The sequence below is a fragment of the Cornus florida genome, unplaced genomic scaffold (genome assembly GCF_030987335.1).
Source record: "Cornus florida cultivar Cherokee Brave unplaced genomic scaffold, ASM3098733v1 CherokeeBrave_3.0.0_Hap2_Chr05, whole genome shotgun sequence".
NCBI classification, from domain to species: domain Eukaryota; kingdom Viridiplantae; phylum Streptophyta; class Magnoliopsida; order Cornales; family Cornaceae; genus Cornus; species Cornus florida.
Window position 1 is genome coordinate 114,144,163 of NW_026775575.1, and position 22,715 is coordinate 114,166,877.

The 22,715-nt window shown below is 32.6% G+C and overlaps 1 pseudogene; it reads left to right on the forward strand.

Moving 5' to 3' along the window:
* Positions 1–1,841: 1,841 nt before the first annotated feature.
* LOC132310009 (uncharacterized) lies at positions 1,842–4,850 on the forward strand (annotated as a pseudogene).
* Positions 4,851–22,715: the final 17,865 nt, after the last annotated feature.

Here is a 22,715-nt window from a genome sequence, read left to right on the forward strand (position 1 = left end):
ATAACCTCCCTTTGTATTATAAATTTTCTTTATTTACCTTATTTAGTTATTTCGAAAACGATAGTTTAATATAGCAATAAATCAATTGTTCTCCTTAATCTTATCTGGCATATTGAATGCACTAACTAATTTTAGATAAAACTATCATTTCATGTCATTTTCTTCACTATTTTTCTTTCTGTATCACAATATCGTTTTTGCTGAAAATTCTTCCTTCTATAAAATATTTTTCTTGAAGAACTGTGTTGCAGTGCATGATTTTTGATTTTAGCGCTCTTCAATTAATATTATATATTGTTAATCTTTCAAAAAAATAAGTTTTGACATAATATCGGTCCCCCTTTTTTTTTTTTTTTTTTTTTTTCTTCATAAAATTCTTGTTCTTGAAATTCTATTGTCAAAACAGTTGGGCTTTTCTCATCAAGAAGAAAAACTTCAAGATATAAATACATTTCAAAATTAATTCTTAAAAATCATTTGAAGGAAAAAAAAAATTAAAATTAAAATTAAACTCAAAACAAAATACGAAAAGAAAAATAAAAGAAAAAATTATCATCTCCATTACCATCATGATATTGAATGGCTCATAAAGTTTTGATAGTTCTTACATGTTTCGTATGCTAATCTTTCATTATTACATACAAAGATCAATAATATTAAACCCTAACTAAAATAGAACATATAATTAATACAAAGTAGAGAAATAATTGAGAAATGTAAGTGACTCAAAACGTTAAATTGGGGAGAGAGGGTGAGACAAATATATATTTCAATAACTAAAAGGTTAATTGTGGTATTTGAGATTTATAATTATTTATTTATAAAATTAGAGATAAAAATGTCATTTCCTTTAAGATTGTAATACAATTATAGAAAAATGGAGTGCCTATAATTAAGTATTATTATTATTATTATTATTATTATTATTTTCTTGATACATAAGTAATATTATATATTAATAGTTAATATATAAAGTAATAGTTAATATATATATAAAGTAATATTATATATTAACTAATAGATGCAATGTTAATACATGTCATCTATATACATATTACTATAGTTAAAATGACTAATAGATATAATATTAAATATACGATTGCCTAATAGCTGTCATACTTGTTAACATATGGTATATACATGTCATGGTAATAGATTCACTCAGATCCAAACATCCCAAAAAAATGTGTATTATATTTCAAAATTTTATTAATTTTAGTTCAAAAAATTAGAATATTTTGAAAGACAATTTTACCCTTAATCAATACAAACCACATGCGCTGGCTCAGCCACCCCAGGTCCCCAACCTTTCATGTATCTCTAATCTCTCGCACCCACCATTCCACTACTCTCTCTCTTCTGGGTCCAACCAAAGATATTGAGCGAAACGCAAAGTTGAAAATATTCATGGCATGATTTGCAGTATCAATCAACGTCGCAGTGTAACGGATTCGAACAAAATTAATATAAAATACGAGTTGCGTATCGAAGTTAGATCACGTATCGGATGATATGACGAATAATTCATAGTATTTAATTCTCTTTTTTTTCCCCAAAAACCCTAATTACTTTTGCTTATGATCTATTTTTGAAACAAAAAAAAAAACTCCAGTTAAATAATTTTACTATGTAATAATTTACAAAAATTAAAAAGATAATTTAATAATTTAAATGAGTCAATTAAAAAATTAAATAATAATAAAGCACTTGGCCGTGTATTAGAGGGGGGAGTGGAGGGGCACAATTGGTTCACGGATACAATGTTGTATGGGCCTGTGATATATCCAAATTAGGGGTGTCAGTGTAATTTGCCCTAAAAAAAAAAAAATGAAGGAATGAAAATGGCATGCCTTGCTGTTGCTACCATCAACACCACCCAAATTGAAGAGAGAGACAGAGGTGTACATATAGATTCATTGACCCAGAAAGGTCATGTGGCTTTGCTGAGGAATACAACAAAATTAAAAGAGACGTTGCCCACAAAGCCAAGTCCAGTTGAAAAACAAGGTCCCCCACTCCCCTCCAAGAGCTCTCTGTTTTTGGCAGAAACGTTGGGTGGACATTTGCATGCACTGGCATTCGTCGGACTCCTCGGCGGACTGTATCGGTCTACCTGCTTTCATTTGTTGGTCAATTTGGAAATGCAGAAATGATCTGGTTTTCAACCATCGCAGATGGGATCCGTTTGAAGTGGCCCAGAAAGCTCTTCTGGATTTCAATGAGTTTTTGGAGGTTTCTCGCCAGAATTCTTTGCTTGCTGTTCCCTTGCCTTTTCATCTTCCTCCATCTGTGGTTTGGACTCCCCCTCCAGTGGGTTTTTACAAGCTTAATTTTGATGCGTCTTTCCACTCTTCCACGAAGACTTGTGGTGGGAGAATGATTTTACACAACCACATGGGCCATCCGATGAAGATTGCTTCTGTTTTTTTCAATCAAGGTTAGCGGTCCGTCTTTGGCTGAAGGCTTGGTGCTTAGAGAATCCTTTATTCCTTTAAAAAGGTGGGGTTACCATAATGTGGTCATTGAGGGAGATTGCCAATCCGTTATACTTTTGCAGCCTGCTGTCGAAGCTCTTTTGGTCGATCTTGCTGATGTTTCTTTTCTTCTTAAGGAGTGTTTGGGATTTTTATTGGCGTGGTTTATGGCAAAGAAAATGTGGTATCTCGCAAAAAGGCTTTTGTAGCCGAATGTGATGATGTTGAGTGGAGTATCTGCCCCGTAATTGTGTGATGCGCTTTGAATGAATTGTTTTTCTTGTTTAAAAAAAAAAAAAAAAATTTAGTCTGCTCTACATTTTGCTTGCCCAATTGCCCAAATGCAAAAGCAATATTCCGAAATATCTCTAATTCAATGTCTTCAATTGTTGAATTCACACCCAAATTTATTTAATTTTTTGGCACCAAATAATCTTTTACTTAAAATATCTTCTTCAACTAACACTAAAATGTTTAACTCAGTATTGATTCCACATTTTCTTGACCAATCAGGAGTTTTCTCCCTTTCATACTTATATATATTTTAATTCTTACATTCAATTTGGGTTTCCAATAATTTTCTTTTATTATCAAATTCTATCATTAAATGTATGTTGCCAAGTAAATTATCCAAAATTTTAAAAACCAAATAAATCACTCATTACTGGAGAAAATCTATAAAACTTAAACTAATTTACAATAAATAAATAAAACTAGAAGGCAAGTCAACTTATTAAGATTGCACATTAATTTAAGAATATTTTGAGAACTAAACCAAAACAAAATTAAAAAAAACTAATAAAATTAAGAACACATTAAAAGATTTTTTATTTTTTATTTTATAGAAGATAGATTGGGAGAAGAAGAAGATTGTAAACTATAAATTTTCTTTTAAGAAAAAAAAATCTAGATTAACCCGAAATTTAGAAGATTGTATATTGAAGTGAATAATGATTTCGAATTCAAAAGTATGATAATTTCGATGAATTTATGTAGGTAGGTACTCAGTGATAAATTCCTGCTGACTCTTATTGATACTTATTACTTCTAAAATTATTGTTTGGCGGTTGGAATGGGAATTACAAGAAAAATAATGCATTGACAGAGAGACGCGTTGACTTGCGTATTTTAAGGTTGCCTTTTTAATGAGAGCTTGATTAGGAATTTAGGGTTTATTAGATGGACCCTTCTAATAAATACGAAAGCTCATTTAAATTTCCACACTTCGTTATGTCGACATGCTTTCCACAGTTTGCCAACAAATCATAGCAAACTCCGAATTTCTTTCACATTCAAACTTCCTCTATGTACGTAATTAATCACTTAAATTTGGGTAAAAAATCTTCTTAAATGACTTCATTATTTCTCTTGCCAATTTGTCAACACCTTTTTTTTTTTTGTTTTGTTTTGTTTTTCTTTAACCGGCCTATTTCTTCAAATTCTAAGTTTTAATTAATTAATTTATTTATTTAAAGATCAAATTTTTGTGCCATTATGTGTGTGTATATATATAGTCTTAGTTACTTACTCTAACCCTCCCTCCCTTAAAAACACACACACAAAGCTTGTTCCACTGTTTTTTGCCCTTCTTGTTCTTCTTCCAACCTTACTTATTATAACCCTCCCTCCCTTAAAAACACACACACAAAGCTTGTTCCACTGTTTTTTGCCCTTCTTGTTCTTCTTCCAACCTTACTTTTGAGTGAATGTACCTGCGATGAAGAAGAAGGAGACCGTAACAAGAGTGAAGCACTCAAATATAAGTTGGCCGCCATAGCTTCCATCCTGGTGGCCGGTGCAATCGGCGTTTGTCTTCCTATGCTCGGAAAGTCTATACCGGCTTTAAGTCCCGAGAAGGACATCTTCCTAATCAAGACCTTCGCGGCCGGAGTCATTTTGGCTACGGGTTTCATACACGTCCTGCCGGACGCCTTCGATAACTTGACGAATCCGTGCCTCGCCGACCACCCGTGGAGCGATTTTCCATTCACCGGATTCATGGCGATGATGTTGGCGATCGGTACACTCATCGTTGATGCCTTGGCCACTTCGTACTATAAGAGGGCTCACTTCAACAGCAACAACAACAAATCTCAGGTTTTGAATGGAGACGAAGAGAAGGTTGGGGAGCATGCAGGTCACGTGCATGTTCACACCCATGCCACTCATGGCCATTCTCATGGCTCCACCTCTTCGGCCGAGGATTCGGCCTCATCCGAACTCATTACACATTGAGTCATATCACAGGTAATTTTTTTTTTGTTAATCGAACTAAGTCTCAATTTCTTAATTATTTAATTTTTACTATAAAATCAATTTTTATATTCTACTGTGTGTGATTATGTGTCATTGTGGTTAACGGAATTTGTTGGGATATTAGCTCCAGCCTTGAATTTTGCCTGCACAAAGAATAAAAGCAAAGGGAAGGTTTTTATTTATTTATTTTAACAATTTGTGTCTCTAACAGTACAAACAAATAACCAATTATGAAATTTAACAATATGAGATTTAAACTATATTTAATTTGTTTATTTATGCTTACATTTTTAAAAGATGAAATTCAAAAAGTTTTGCACATAATTATTAAAGAAGAGAACATTTGTATTTGAGTACTACCTGAGAGATACATCCACGAAGTCCCATGCCCTCAAAAAAATTGATGTAAGGTGAGGGCAGCTACAAGAGGCTTTATTGTTTTTGGACTTTCAGAAGCACCCAATGAAATTCCAATGATAACAGAGTGAACCACAATCCCCAATTCCAAAACCTACATCAACCAACCAAAATTTCATATCAATCAAAAATCCAATACTCAAAAGTTATATACCACTTTCTGCTCTGCCTTGGCCTGTGCTGGCTTGACAAAAAAAAATAATAATAATAAATAATAATAATAATAATCTAGTTTTGTTGTTTTTATTTTTTGTTTTATTAAGTGAGAATCTTTATCCACCCATGTCCCACGAGTAGCATTTTGGTTTCGTTTGGATTGAGGGATTTAGAGGGATTTGGAGAGAAAGGAAAGGATAGGATAGTGTTAAGCGTGTTTGGATGGAGAGAATAGAAGAGAAAAGAAAAGATTGGGAAGGATTTGGAGGGATAGCCTCACTCCAATTCCCTCCAACTAAATCCTTCCAATTTTGAGAAAATTTGAGAGGAAAGGAAACAATTTAAGTAAAATTTTCACTAAAGACAAAATTAGCCTTCCAAATTCTATACACAAAATTTATATTACATTCAAGTCCTAGGTCAATAATATTAGGGCACAGCTTCTCTATCTCCTTTTCTCTCTCATCGCCGCTTCTCTATCTCTATTAGATATCCTTATTTGCACCAGTTAGATTAGCTAATAAAATATAGAAGTCCAAGAGGAAATCACTTGCTCATGGGGGGCTTTCACGACGGCTCCATGAATGTGCTAAGGTGATTGAAAAGCATGCCACACAGCTTTGTGTGTTAGCTGAGGGCTGCAACCAGCCAGATTATGTTAAACTTGTCAAAGAACTTTATATTGAACATAATGTCAGCTTTATCAGTACCTAATTCTAAAACTCTTGGCGAGTGGGCTGGTTTGTGTAAGATTGATTCTGAAAGGAAAGCAAGGAAGGTGGTTGGTTTTTCCTTTGTTGTTGTTCAGGATTACAGGAAAGAAACTCAGGGTCTTCACATAGTTCAGGAGTATGTGAAATCCCATTAAGCTTACAGTTGAGAATGAGAATCTTTTTCATTGAGGGGCTTTTTCTTTAGTTAATTTTGAGCAGTTTTTATCTCCTTTTCTAGAGATATTACACTTTTTATTTATCATCCTGTCTTCTTATTTGAATTATGAGGAGTATTTGTCTTATAAAAAATAAAAATACAGAAATCCAAGAGAAACAAAATTTGGAGGAAAAGAAAGAGAAAATGTGTTGCAGAAATACTTGGAAAGGTGGTGCTTACATTTTCAACCTGTCTTTATTTTGAATCTTTTGTTTGTGGATAGGGATTTGGGCCCCTTAATCTAAATTAAATCCACTATATAATGGAACTTTAGGATCCAGAATTAGATTATTAGAACGTTAATGACATCCTTGACCAATTTGACGTTCCAAATTACAAGTATTTCATAGGATTTTATATAATACAAGTAATTCAAGCTTTCCAAATTACAAGTAATTCAAGCCTTGAAAACAAGGTATTTTATTTACATTAGATACAAAAAGGTAATACAGTAATTTGATTATTATCATTTCCTTTCTTTTCTCTCATCTATTTTATCCAAACAAAAATATTATGTTTTTCTTTCTTTTTTCTTCTATCTATCCAAAGATATAAATTATAGCTATCATTTCATTTCTCTCTTAATCTTTTCTTTTCTTTTCTTGTCTCTTCTTCATATCCAAACGAAGCCTAAGTCAAAGTTATAATAAAAATGGACGGATTTGGTTTTTGCCTATGTTTTAAGTCAAAGTTATAATGGAGGCTATAGGGTTAGAATCTTATTTAATTATTTAATTGAAATTCCATAGTTTCAGGTTTAAGCCCATTTGGCCAAAAGAGACATACACCCAGCCCCCAAAAGAAGAAAAACATTAGCACCCAATTGAAGCCTTCCACTTTTTTGCATCCTTGGATTCATGAAATCTGCTGCAAGAAGATCTACTAGCGACAAGTATATTAAGATTTCAGTCGACGCAGCATTAAAAATGCCTTCAACAATCAGGGCAGTTGGGCTATTCTCGTTGTAAACATTTGAAATTTCAATCCCAATCGCTATTCCAACCGGGGTTGTCAGAGAGAAAAATAAAGCTATTGTTGCGATAATGGTCGAGGATTCCGCCTCATCCGAACTCATTCGACAAATAGCTTTATTTTTCTCTTAATGAGTTCGGATGAGGCGGAATCCTCGGCCATTATCGCACAAATAGCTTTATTTTTCTCTCTAACAACCCAGGTTGGAATAGCGATTGGGATTGGATTTTTAAATGTTTACAAAGAGAATAGCCCAACTGCCCTGATTGTTGAAGGTATTTTTAACGCTTTGTCGGTTGGAATCTTGATATACATGTCGCTAGTAGATCTTCTTGCAACAGATTTCATGAATCCAAGGATGCAAAAAAGTGGAAGGCTTCAATTGGGTGCTAATGCTTTTCTACTTTTGGGGGCTGGATGTATGTCTCTCTTGGCCAAATGGGCTTAAACCTGAAACTATGGAAATCAATTAAATAATTAAATTAGATTCGAATCCGGTTGTCTCTATTATATATCTCCATTATAACATTGACTTAAAATGTTACTCGCGCTGTGGGGCAGGGTGGATAGTCAAGGATAGTAAGTTGCGAAGATTCCCACTTCATAAACCAAAAAAAACAACAAAATTAGTTTTATTATTATTATTATTAGAGTAATGATAGGGGAACCCAAAATGAATCACCGAATTAGTATCGAATTTGACGTGGTTGGCCATTCTTATCTCGTATTAAACAATTATTTTTAGAAACTGTTTAAATAGATAAGGTGGATAAAAACACGTCAGATTCGATACTTATTCGAGGATAATTTATCGATCTGCCTATCATTATTTTTATTATTATTATTATCAAGCCAACACAGGCCAAGGCATAGCAAAAAGTGGTATATAACAAGTCAAGTTTTTTCCTGGAATTTTCTGAGGCCTTCTCTTCTCTTGGTCTTTTATTATGGAAGTAATTAAGCTTCCAATATAAAAAGTTAGAAATGGACGGTAAGACCCCAATCTAAAAATAATAATAAAAAATTCATTTCAGGTGGCTCCCGCATGAAATTTATTATCACATGCCTTTTCCCGAGTGTTTTTAAAAATAGCTTTAATATTAGCTCATCTTAATAAAGTTAAAAATAAAATGATCACTAAGGCCTGCTGCTACTAACATATCTTCTTGTTTAAAACAAGGAGTAGGATAGTGTTTTAAGGTTTTTCAAGAGCATTGTTTGAGTGAATATATTTGGCGACAAAATAATAGTATAAATAAAATAAAAGTCAAATGTCTACATGGTAACAACAAGGAGGGCACAAGGCCCAATAGTTGGCCCAGAACCAAACAACAATAGCCCAAAAGGCATACAAGCCAGCGCAGCCCGACCCTAACCCAAAGCGAAGCAAACAGGGGAAGGCAACCTCCACATCGCAGCAATGTTATGCGATCATGGAAATTCAAGCTTGAGAAACCGATCTTCAAGATAAACAATCGATCTTCAAGATTTGTTATTAGGGATCCATATGGAAGTCACCCAATTAGGCTTTCCACACTTTTATGTAAGTCCAACTGTTCATCATATATATAAATTTTTACATTCAAAGGTCCCTTATATATAAATATATAAATACATAATTAACGGCTTAATACGAATATGTATTCGTTCCAAGGGTGTAAAATCTAATTTGTAACAAAACTTGTAAATTAACTTTTTGAAACCCAAAGCTCAATTTTTTAATAAATAATAACCTACTCAAATTTAATTTACCAAAAAAATATAATAATAATAATAATTTTCTATGTAATTAAACAAAAATAATTTTTTTTAATTAAAACATGATTTTATTCTAACTAAGACACAAATAACCACCCGACATCAAGTAGATGCACTAAAAAACATGCGCAGTCATCTCTGTCCCATTTTAAATGTCGACTTCGAAAATTGTGACCCACAATGGGACGGAGGGTTGAGGGAGTACAATATAACTACTACTTATATATAAATATATATTTTATATATTTTCTTTAGAGCACGTGTATCGACCTCACAACACACACACCATTTAAAGTCAGGAGTGCAATTCAAAAGTAAGATCTCAAAAACCTACCTCCCGATCCCTATGCCCCCGAGGACCTTATATATATATATATATATATATAAAGTCTAGTTTAGTTGCTCCCTGGTGTGCAGGGAGCAATATACGTAACTTTCAATTCTTGAATTTCATCCAATGACTGAAATTGGAAACAACTCATATTATTTGTTTGTGGTTTTTTAAAACTCCAAAACTACTTCACTACTCTCACTCTTCTATATCCAAACGATTTTAGCGGTAGTATTTATTTTTATTTTTATTATTAATACATTCTTATTATAAGGTGTTTTAATAAAACACTCAAATTGAATGGTTTTGAAGTCAACTTATCCTTAATAAAGAAGAATATAATTTTATAGCATATGTAATGTGCAGTAGTTTCATCAAAAGAATAATAGAAAGTTTTAGACATAATCAAACCAAATTAAACTATGAAAATCCACCAGTAAACATGTCGAACCCTGACTGCAACACACAAAAACACAAATTCCCCAAATAAAGGAAATGGTTAATAATGTCAAATTCACCACAGGCCGGAGTATGTTTTTGGAGGTTAAGGTACAAGAGGAAATGTTGTTTTACCTCAATGTCGTCACTAAAATCACTGTACATGAAACAATCAATGTCTCCTTCATAAAAGGAAAACCATCCGCCTATTTCATAAGCAAACACGCAAGGTTATAGGAAGCTGCAAGTGGGTGAATTCGGCACCTCCTTTCACTCTTCTATATCCAAACGATTTTACCTCCTTATTATAAAGTTTTCTATTTTTATTTAAAACAATCAAATTGAGTGGTTTTGGAGTTTTAAAAAATTACAAATAAATAATATTAGTTATTTTTAATTTCAGTCATTGGATGAAATCCAACAATTGAAATAAAAGTCGCGGGGACTGTATATATATATATATATAAATTACATGTATACATATATATGTACAAACACAATCACTCCTTATCGAAGGTAAATCTGTCAATGAATCGGATTTTGATCCGAGTCCAATCCAAGTCCGATCCCATAATTCGGATATGGATTGAAGATTTATTAATTCAATAACTCATTAACGATCTGAATCCGATAATCCCTTAGTTAAACAAATCGAATATAAATTATGGTCGATCTGATCCGATAACAATTCGATACGAAATAATATATTAAAATATACATAATATTTTTTATATTATAAAAAATTCTTATCATTATTTTCTCTTCTTCTTTACTTTCTCTATTTTTTCTTATTCCCAAGTTTTTATTCTTTAACAATAAGAAAGATCTAATTTCTTTTTTTATATTTTATTTATCATTGTTTTTATTTTTATTTTTGTATTCTCTTTTGAATTTTTTATTTTTTATTTTACAAAAAATAAATAAATAAAAAATACACACACATTTATCGGATCTGACCGAATTATCGGATTGAATATATGTTTATTAACAAATCATATATGAATTTATTTACAAAATATTCTATGAATTATCGAATCATATCGAATTAAGTATATCTTTATTAGATTCGGATCAGCACTGTATTTTTCTTTGGAACTAAGTGAAGAAGAAGATCGAAGGAGGGCCAAAAAGAGTGTCTTGTTCTTTATGATTAAGGGAGTTTAATTAGAACGGAACACGTGTTTTTCTTTGGAAATGATTTCCGGCTGTGACAAAGGATCGTGTGCAATTTGTACATTCATGGATTTTTCTGGTTCGTCCTTGTGCTAAGAGATTCAGTACTGTAGTACTGTAATTGCAATACCATTATGTTTTTAATGACAAAAAATGTGCTAGAGATTAAAAAATGAAAAGAAACTAAAATTCAACATGTAATAATCATTGAATTAATAAAAAGGAACTGCATTTTACCTTCTGATTTGATCAATAGCATTAATAGATATATATCAAAGAAAAAAGAAAACTTGATTATATATATATAGAGAGAGAGAGAGTAACATCTAATTAATCAAAATGTGACATATATATATATATATATATATATATCAAAGGTGCTTACAAGCAGAATAGGCAAGGCAATTAACCTGCCAACAACCAAAGAAAACAAACATAAGTTGTCAAGCTAGCACAGGTCAACAAAACTAGATCCTTAATTTTATAATGGCCTCAAGTGTTCGCATAAATTATTAGCTGAGGCATGAGCAAGCTACAACAAAAATGGGAGTCCTTGAGGTACATAACAAAATTTGGGGTATTTTGCTGTAACTTTCTCAAGGCCTTCTTATCATGATTGTTGATATTTTGTTTGTAGGTTTTGGAAATGGGGATTGTGGTTGACTCGGTTATAATTGGAATTTCTTTGGGTGCTTCTGGAAGTCCCAAAACAATAAAACCTGGCTGCCCTGACATTCCATCGGGCATGGGACTTAGCGGATGCATCTCCAATGTACCAAAATTCATTAATTATTTGAACAAAGATATTGTTGGTATTTGTTTTTATGTTTGGTGACTTGTGTTCTTCCTGTTAATAAAAAATCGTCGATCCCCTTGTGCTGCAGGCAAAATTCAGGCCCGGAGCTATAGCGACAATGCTATATAATATTTTTCTCTATGACAACCCCCAGTAGGCATTGCTAATATTTGGCATTGGAACAATATATGCATCGTATTGTTCTTCCATAAAATGACTTTCGTTGTCGGTTGATATTTTGTTGTACCGTAGGTTTTTGAATTGAGGATTGTGGGAATTGGTGGATGTATCAATCTCTCATGTACCCAATTTCATTATTTTGAATGAAGATATTAATGTTGGTAGACCTCCTTATATTCCACTGGGCATAGGATTTAACGGTGGCACAATGGAAGATATATATTGATTGGTTTGCAATGACATTAATTGATTAGATATCATTAGCTTGTGGCATGTACGTACTGCTTTTAAAACTCTTTTTTTGGTGACATTAATATTTCACTACTTACTGCAATACATATACTCTGTTACAGCAGACCTACACAAGAGACCCAAAAGAAGCCTCCCTCAAAATGCTGTTACACTTAATTGCCAAACACTGATTCGGCGCCAAGTGGAATTCCAGATCTCCAAGCTCTATTTGTTTTGCTTTCCTTGTACACCTACCTTACTTTATATATTTGCTTAATTTAAAAACAAAAAACACCTGCCTCAAACGAAGTACTGTATAAGAAGACCTCTTCATCGTAATAATTGATCTTAGGTAGTAACGTTTGGGGACCAAGTAAATAAACTTCTTACATATGCTCCCTCTCCACAACACTTAAAAAAAAATAATAAATAAAGGTAAAAAAAAAAAAAAAAAAAAAAAAAAAAAAAAAAAAGAGTAAATTACACGAAGTTTTGTCAAATTACACCCTGAATGGATTGTTTAGTGTTTATTATTTTGATATCTCTAAGGTTTGGCGAGTTTGCTCAACGATATCCTACCATCAATAAAATTTTATAGAATGATCATATTGCCCTTCTCTTGTATTAAAAGACAGATACCAGTTTTTGATATTGTAATGAAATGACAAAAAAACCAATCAAAATATGGACTGAAATGCACATTTATCTATTTCTTTTATTTAAGGAAAAAAAAAAAAAAAAAAAAAAAAAAAACATCACCACATGCCATATATATATATATATATAATATTAAAGATAAATATAAATTCGTATATATAGATTTATTGCACATGCAAATTCATACTATAATTAATATGCATATATAAATTTATTGCACATACAAATTCGTATTATACAAAATTTGTATATAGATATATATCTAAATCTGAGTACATAATATTGCATTTGCCCTTAAACTATGGGGTAAAATGCCAAAAAAATAAATAAATAAATAAATAAAAATAAAAATCCTTATATTATTGACTAATTAGCAACAAATTAACTCCTAACTTACAAAAATTACAACAAACCTCCTAAACTATACATTTTTAATATAGATTGCCCTTATATCACTGATTGAATCTCACTGTTAAAATTGCATGTGACATACAATATACCGTATAAATTAGTGACCTTAATGCCCTCAAGGGTATGAAAAGACTCTATTAGCGCTTATATATATATAGATATTTATAATACTGTTCATCTTCTTTACAAGAACTGATTTCATCTTAGGGCTAAACCGGTCAATCCATGTATAATGAAGACATGAACATAGCCTCATAGGTTAACTTTCAAAAAAAAAAAAACACACATAGCCTCATAGGATATGTGATAATAATGAGATTAAAAAAATAAAAAAATAAAAAATTGTTGTGGAGAAACATGAATTCATTTAAGAATATTTTTAATGTGGGACCCTATTACTAGCTATTTTCTTGGTTCAACCCCATAATTATGTGGGCACATATGCTATATATTTTTTTAATGTGGGCATATATGATTACGCCGTATAGTATATATGTGCGGTAATCATGGGATTCAACTAACAAAACGAAATATATGCAGTAGCTAGTAATTGAGTCCACATTAAAAAAATTCTTAATTGAACTGATTCTCAAGAAAAACGGCGGCCAAACCAACCGGTTCTTACTGGCTGATTCGATTATACTTTGTAATAAGTCTATTATATATTTCGCTCGCTCCACTTTTTTTCATTTCCACTTTAATTTAAAATAAAATAAAATAACACTTCTAATTTTAAGTTTACAAATTAATGATTTTTTTTAACAAAATACAAAATAAAATCAATCTAACTTACATGCATTAATTACATTATGTCAATCAAATTTCTAAAACATATTAAAACATTTTATATGTGAAGGCAAAAGCATAAGTTAAAACTTTTATTTGTTAAATGAAATAGCGTAGCCTTGACCTTCGAAGCAGATCCTATGTTTTGGAATATAAGCTAATAGCGTCTACCTTAAAGATAGAAAATTTGTTCCCAATTTAACAGTAGTTTATGGCTGGTAAAAATCTGTCCCATTTTCAACCCTAGGAGAAGAAACATACTAGTTAAAAGGGCGAATTGTACCAAAAAAAAAAAAAAAAAAAACCTGTTTTACTATTATTCAGTTGCAAATACCCCCCTTATGTATTTTTGACAAAAAATTCTCCCCAACTATTTCAAGGGAGTGTTTTTAACTAATATCCATTTAAGTAGTTGTCTGAAGTAATTTTTTGAATGAAATTACCCCTTAACAGATTATTCTTCAAACAATTTATTTATTTTTTTCTCTCTTCTCTCTCCACGTCAAGCAAGCCTTCTCATTCCTTCAAACACAAAACTAACAACAGATCGAAAAATTCAATTACTAAAAATTTGTCTTTCAACACTATTTGGACAACATGATATATCACATGTAAACAATAGTTGATGCCCGAATAATACTTAGCTATATTTACTTAATCTATAACTTTTTTTATTTATTTACTTTTATTATTGGTTTTTTTTTTTTTTTTGTCATGATTTTTATCCATGTAATTGAAGAAATCATTTGTATGTAAAAAGTGTTATGCTTCCATTGGTTTCTTCCTATCTTAATAATAAGATATAAAAAAAAAACATCTCAGTAATAAGAGAGTAAACTTCTTAAAAATTACCTCCATACTTCATCCACATGGTATGTAATTTTTGAATAGTAGGTGGTGAAATCAAAATAATATATCAAAATAATATATGATGAGATGATAAATGCATTTCTCTCAAACTAATTAACTTAAATGTCCTTTATAATTAGATTATTGTGAATTGAATAGAGGGCAACAATGTCCTTTCAGATTTGAAGCAGTCATATTTTTAGGTCTTTAACTTGAGTACATTAACTATACCAATTTTGTTTCAAAAAGTTACTTTGTGGTATTTCATGTTCTCAAAGTAAGTAAAAAAAAATTTTAAAAATTTCAGATTTGAAAAAGAAATTATGTTGCTTTTTAATTGCCAATTTTAGTCCACTTACTATGTAGTAGTATAATTCAATTAAGGAAAAGAAAGAAATCAGATTAAGGAAATATGGCAAATTATTAATTATTTTTCTTAAAATAATTAACTATTATAATGGCTATTAAAGTCTAAAGATCAAGTGCACTGAATGAGTTCTTGAGCTGCTAAATTTTTTCATATTATTAATTATACATAGCTTAAATATGATTTTATTGGCTTTCCATTTTTTGTTTTTTTTGGGAATTTTTCTTTTCTGTTTTACATACCTTACTTGACCAGAAAAAGAAAATAAATAAATAAATTGTCTGAAGAATAATATGTTAAGAGTTAATTTCGTCTAAAAAATTTCCTTAAATAATCACTTAAACCACACCTTTGGGATAGTTGAGAGGTGTTTTTTGCCAAAAATATTCATAAGGTAGACTTTTCACAACTGGTTAATAATCGAGACGAATTTTTTACAATTCGCCCTAGTTATAATATGCATTAATATGCTTTATTACTTAGCTTAGGTAAATAATAGTATAGTGGTATATTATATATATTTTAATGTATAACGGTAGTTAGGACTCAAAAATAAACATAAAAACAATACCCAAAAAATAAAAGAATCCAAAAAAAGTTATCTAAGTTCTCTCTCTAGACATGACCAAAAAAATAATATATATACTAAAGAAAGAAAAAAGCATAAAAATAAAAATAAAAATAAAAATAAAAATAAAAATTGGTTGAAGTTTGCACCATAAAGAATAATTATGGCATTGCAAAATATATAATGAATTTATTACATTTTTATTATGGGACGTGATATTCGCACTCTTTTTTTTTTTACACTTGCACTTTACTTATTTCTTTTTTGAAAGAAAATGACAAAACGACCCCCTAAACTCATAAATCTATATACCCTATAAAAGTATATTCAATTTATAATATTTATATACATTTTAAAAACACTTAATTTTTATTGTTACGTGACTTTTCAAGTTTCTAATTTACGTTGATATATATACCTTTTGATTTCTAATGGTTGCCCCTTATAGGATTTCAAAGCAAATATTATTACTCAGGTTTCCAATTTACATGGTTATACACCTTTTGATTTCTAAAGGTTGCATCGTTCAGGAATTCAATGCTCTTTTATATTCCTTGTCAATACACTTTTTTCTAATAAGAAAAATAAAACTTTTAAAAAATGACCTTTTTAACTGTGATACCCCCGGATTTCCGGATGCGGGTTGGCCAGGCCCACGCCTAATTACCCGAGGATATCAAACCAATTAGCAATAAACGAACACAGAATACAATTAAGAACACAGAAATAAATAAATTGCTGAAAAGAAACTAAAACAATAATCCAAATGTTAAAACCTCATAATAAAATTTTATAAATAAAGAAATATTATGATGCATCCAACTTTCCATTTCTAATACAATTCGGGAATCCATCTGGTGGACCCCTAAAAACTCCAACACTGAAATCAACAACTGAAGAACTCCAATGCTAAATCCCAAAAAAACTCCTACGTCGTCGAAAGGATGAGAAGTTGTCTCTGCTCAGCCCGAACAAGCTCTAAGACCTGGAACCGTCCGTTACCTGAAATAATAATAGTGGGTCAGGCCCACGAACAAGTTCTATCCTAACTACAATCTAAACAAAGACCCGATACGCAGATACATCCTAGATGTCTCAACCATATCTATATAGTCCATAATAGATAAATATATATCCACACTACAGGACTCTCACTAGACTATGCTGAGGGTCTCAACCTGAATAGAAGGCAACATGCAAAACGCACCTGAGTGGGCATGACTACCTAAGCCTAACAGGGTATACCTCAACCAACATAGCTAGCTACGCATCCTACTGCATATATGCTCCCTAACCGTCGACTATGAGATTCGAGCTCAGATCGCGGTACCATAATTTATATATATAAATTCCCATCCAAACCAATGTAGTGCCGCTCAACTATTCGTTGCCACGACACGACATAAAATTAAGATTTAAATGTTTTAATTAAATCCCTATCCTTCCTATTAATAGAAAATATAAACAACCATCCAATATGTCGTTCAACCGTTTTAGTTGACAGGACATGAAACCATGTAGGATTTAACTGTTTTAGTTAATCCATTCTGTATGTATGAATGAGTTGGAATTAGTGTTTTAATCTAATCCGTCCCTCCGTATACCACAGTACCATACCGGTGCATATCATGCATAGGATCTGTAAATGATGCAACAACCCAATCAGTACATCACATAAATCCACATAATTCAAATAATTGATAGAACAAAATTGAAACAGTACATCAATCATAATCCCAAAATACCATCCCTGTAATTGCTAAAACAGTTTAATAGTCCAGCAATACAAATCCAAATCCATAATCCAAGTAATTGCATAAACAATTTAATAATCCAGCAATTAAAATTCAAACATTTAATCCAAGTAATTGCATAAACCATTTGATAGTCTAGCAATTAAAATCCAAATCTATAGTCCAAGTAATTGCAGAAAACGTTACATTATTCTAGCAATTGCAATCCAACAGTAATCCAAGTAATTGCAGAAAATGTTTAATATTTTAACAATTAGCATCCCAAAGCGTGTATAGATCAAAACAAATACATAGATGACCCTATCATGCATAAAAAAATAATAATAATAATAAGTTTTATAACCATCCTAAATCCCATTAAATTGCTAAAATTTAGTTAAGCAATTAACTTGTCTTTCATCCGTTAACAGTATAAAAAGTTTATCAATTTAATACTGTTTGTCCCACTGACTTAGAGGCCAACTATGATCAATCTAAGGTCTTAATAACACCCAAAATAAACCATTCAATCCCTCTATGAAGTCCCAAAATTTTCAGAACAGTTTAATCATCACACAATTCAAAACAGTGCGTCAAAAACAACATCAGGAAGAAAATTTTGAGGTAGAGCCTGCTCCAAAACTTTGGGAGCAGGCTCCAATCAGCCTGGAGCCAGCTCCAATACCCTTGGAGCCGGCTCTACATGTGTGGGAGCCGGCTCTCACCTCCTCTGAGAGCCTCCTACTCCGATGCACTCCGTTTTAGCCCGTCTGCTCCATCTCCGGCCATTCCAACCCCCCTGTTCCTCTTCAATACTAAACTTAGAAGTCTTATCTAATCCCAGTAGCATCCCCATGGGTTGTTTACAGTGATTAAAAGTAATTACAGTAATTTAAAGTCGTTACCGATTTAACATGCTTTTAACGCAAACTAGAACCCAGAGATACAAGAACTACAATAGAACAATTCCATGCATACAGATATCTGATTTAGCATATAACAAGCATGTAAACTTTAATTTATAATCAATTAAAACCCTAGAGACAGTCTAAGGATGCACAAAACACAGGCAATGGGAGAGAGAAATGAAAGAATTTGCCTGTGATTTCAGTTATGAAATCTCGGCGTCGTGTCCACTGTTCCAGCAACACGAACTACTGTAAAACCTCCTAGTGCTTCGGGATAATCCACCACAACCCTTCCTTGGTCTTCTCTGGTTTCCTCCTTGACAACCCTTACAGTGCTATGTTCCTTCAACCCTCTGTTTTACAGAACTTACTTTACGTTTCTGTGATATGTGTTATGTTTGTAAACCCTAGGCTAAAGCATAATGGTGCATTTATTGGCTTAACCCCAAAACCCTAATCCTTGTAATATTCGAGTCAAAACCCTAAAGAAAATTCCAGTCGGCCCATAGAGCAACCTAACTTATAATATATGTCGGCTACTTATACGTGAATTAGAATCCAAAATTATAACCGTAACTTAAATATACTAACCTAATTTTTAACATTACAAGAATTATAATAATTTAAATCTCATTAAAACCAGTGAATTACAATTAAAACCATACAATTAACAATTAAAGAAAATAACACCCAATAATGAAACAATTTAACTTAGCCAACTAATTCACATAAAATAATTACTAATTTAATTCAAATAAACACAATTAAAGAAAATAATTCATTTAAATAAAACAATTAATTAAAATACCACTACTCAAATAAACAATTTGACACATAAGCACATAGCCACAAAAATCAATTCATAAATGCACATAGAACCAAATTTAAATTTTAATTTTATCCTTTTGAAAACTAGGGGTATTACATTCTTCCCCCCTAACAAAAGGAATTCTGTCCTCGGAATTCACGAAACTCTGAATTATTTTTATTAAAATTCATTTCCATTTCAATTGTGGACGCTGCTTCCGTGTAGGAGCTCTACTGAATTCCAAATCATCCACAAAAATTTATAAGTCCGATATCAAGGAACCATAAAAGTTATACAACACGTAAGTTGTATTGAGCAACTTTCTATCCTTACCCAAATTGTTTAAATAGGGTACAGATCCGCATTCCTCCAAGGTACATAGCATAAATGTGTAAAACTTCTATGCGTCTCATCCTAACGTTGTAAATCACGAATTGATAGACTACCGCCTAAATGGAGAAACACCCTCCATGAACGTCAATGTAATATATAAAAACTGACCTCCCTCAGTATCGCACCTTACTTCTGATATAGAAGACATCCCCAAATCAACTGTTTCCCACTCCCATTATGATTTAGGCAGTGGCAAAGATCTCCAACGATCTCCGGTTATCCATCGTCCACCTTTCTAACAAGTATTACTCGTATTAACAGTTATATACACGTCTTTTCCCAAACCTAATCCCTAAAACGGACAGTTGATGTCTTGATGTTCCTGATAACCATCCGAGTGCATTGAGAAGAAGTGTTGATTGTGAAATCGCATTCATTCTAACAGCACTAACAAAACTACAAATCGCCCGTCAGTACCTTAAGCTCTAACTGAGTAAAGTAACACCTCCACGAAGATCAACCCAAATATGTGCAGTTAACTTCCTTATTTCCTGTGATAACAGCCAGTGTCATTGTTACACAAGCGAAACTGCCACTATAAACTCAACAATGAATCGCAGGATATGAATATCCGATCAGTTGTTGAGAGCATCCACCTCCCTATTCCTTTCCCCCGGACAGAACTTAATGCAAAATGTGAATCACCACATTGAGGCATCTAAGTTGTCTTGTAATCCCTTCTATTTATACGAACTGATGACCCACCAGTTCGCAATAAACCAGAATTTAGCTGATTTAATAAAGAAACGAACCAACATCTCAACCAAATCCTGACCCTTTGTAAAAGTTAACAACCCCTCATCCAAATCCGTGAAAAGGGTCTATCAGTTGAACATAGAAAATGTCTACAAGGGTCTCGTAATCTCGAATGGTCCATCTCGATCATATTAGAAATGGTATCCAAATCACCACATCCCTCTGCTTGCCGATCCTCCAAACAACTGTTTCATACCATAAAGTATTTTATGTTACACTGGGATGAATAAAGAACTAAGAGATGTAAATCTCAGTCTTATATCTTTCTTCCCGTTTGTCTACAGAAAGTACCAACTGGTCTGGTACCACCAGCTTCCGTCTGCACCCATTGCTTACATCGAAGCATTGTCAAAAGCTAACCCTGCAACTGTATCTATGCATCACCAGTTAGTGATAAACTTACTGATAATAAAATTAACCGGTAATTCCATTCATCGAAGGTCAACTCACTATGAATTTTTCACACACACCGTGCACCGCTTCCTTATATAGGTGTTCGATCTCACCTTCCTATTCTTAAAACACCCTACTTCGCTATTATAGGTAAGTGTCAAGTTAACTCCTTGTCTCGCCTCAAAGGAATATGGAATTTCTCCCATCCTCCATAAAGTCATCAATGTCGTAGTAACAGCTAATTGTTGCGACTTACGACTCTTAAAAAAATTCCACATTTTATACAGTATAGAAACTTTGGTTCCTCCTCTAAGTGCAACACCAGCAACTCCTCCAAATGACACCCTCGTAAAATAATGTCTAGATCACGAATAGACTGATAAAGCTTTCATCAGTCCACTATCCTCCGTCGGCGTCATGCTAATAAGTACCTACCAACACAAAATCCTCCATCCGAACCATAATTGCATTACAGTTATCTTTACCTATCACATCCTCACGAATCCCCAAAACATTAACAACCACTATTATTATAGCGTTGTAAAAACGAATCCCTACCTAGCATATAGCATATCAAACTAATCCCTTTTAGTTTATTTGACTCATGTTGATAGTTTAACTATCACATCCTAAATAGCATACCATATTGATGCATATCTAGGTCCAATAGATTGGCTAGAAGTTTGTATTTCTACCCAATCCTATGACCATACATTCACAAATCCTAGCATACATAACGCTATTACCCATGTCATCAAAATAATAGTTGGCCGATCACATATTTGTGTCCCCAACTAATCCATAATCCCACTCCGAACTAATTAACAGAGATGAAATACGTACTGACAAAATGCAACACATAATCACAAAAATGAAACACGTAGATATACACAATACAACAAAACAACCAAAATATAATTCTACTTAAGACATCCTCCATTCCAGAGAAGAAAACCTCCTTTGAACTCAAATTCACAAAAGTTCATTCCATAGTTTCGTTGGTAATCATCCAACCTTTAAACCGATCCGCTAAACATAGCTTAATTACACAATCGTTTGCCTAAGCAAATATCCAAAGTCTTAACCATCATACTCCTTATACGCGGAATGCAAACCATCTAACGTGGCTTTACAAAGCAACTTAGAATGTCACAACCTAATCCCATACTCTCCGGAATATGATATAAAATCACGTCTTTGTTCTGGTAAGAACTCCATCCGATTCCCAAACTCCTAAAGAGTACTTCTCAAATAACTCCCGGAGAGATGATATGAAACTTTAACTATATGTAGATTGGTTCACACCAATTCCATTAGTACCATTCACTATACTGCTGGTGAATGAGAGCACACTTGTGCGATCCTTCATCCTCAAACTTCTATATTCCCTTTTCTTGGATACGCGGAAATCTCCTCCCTTAAGATCCTCTTCGGACTCTTATTCTTCGCTTGTCTCATATTTAAGAACAACCGAAATTGTGTTGGCCCTGGCATACAGTGACTTAACACCTACACCTTAATCCTTCCGTGGCCTATACTTTCTAAGTAGTGCCAACTCTGGAACTAAACCTTTAATCCCCAAGTTTTGTTTTTGGCAAAAAACTTGACAACATACTCCTTTACTCCGTTAGGTCGGTATCACTTTCGTCGTGGACCCCATCCTCTTCCTAGTGTCAACCATTCCATATCTACAGAATATAATTGACATTAGCTCCTCCTAATGAACCGTAAAAATAGTACAACGAATCCTAATATGGCTCTAAGGTTTAAGAGACGCAACACAGAAGTCTTATAACGAAAACACTCCTAAGGACATTAGAACCTGGAGTGCTCTGATACTAACTCTGATACCCCCGGATTTCCGGATGCGGGTTGGCCAGGCCCACGCCCGATAACCCGAGGATATCAAATCAATTAGCAATAATCGAACACAGAATACAAATAAGAAAAACAAGAATAAATAAATTGCTGAAA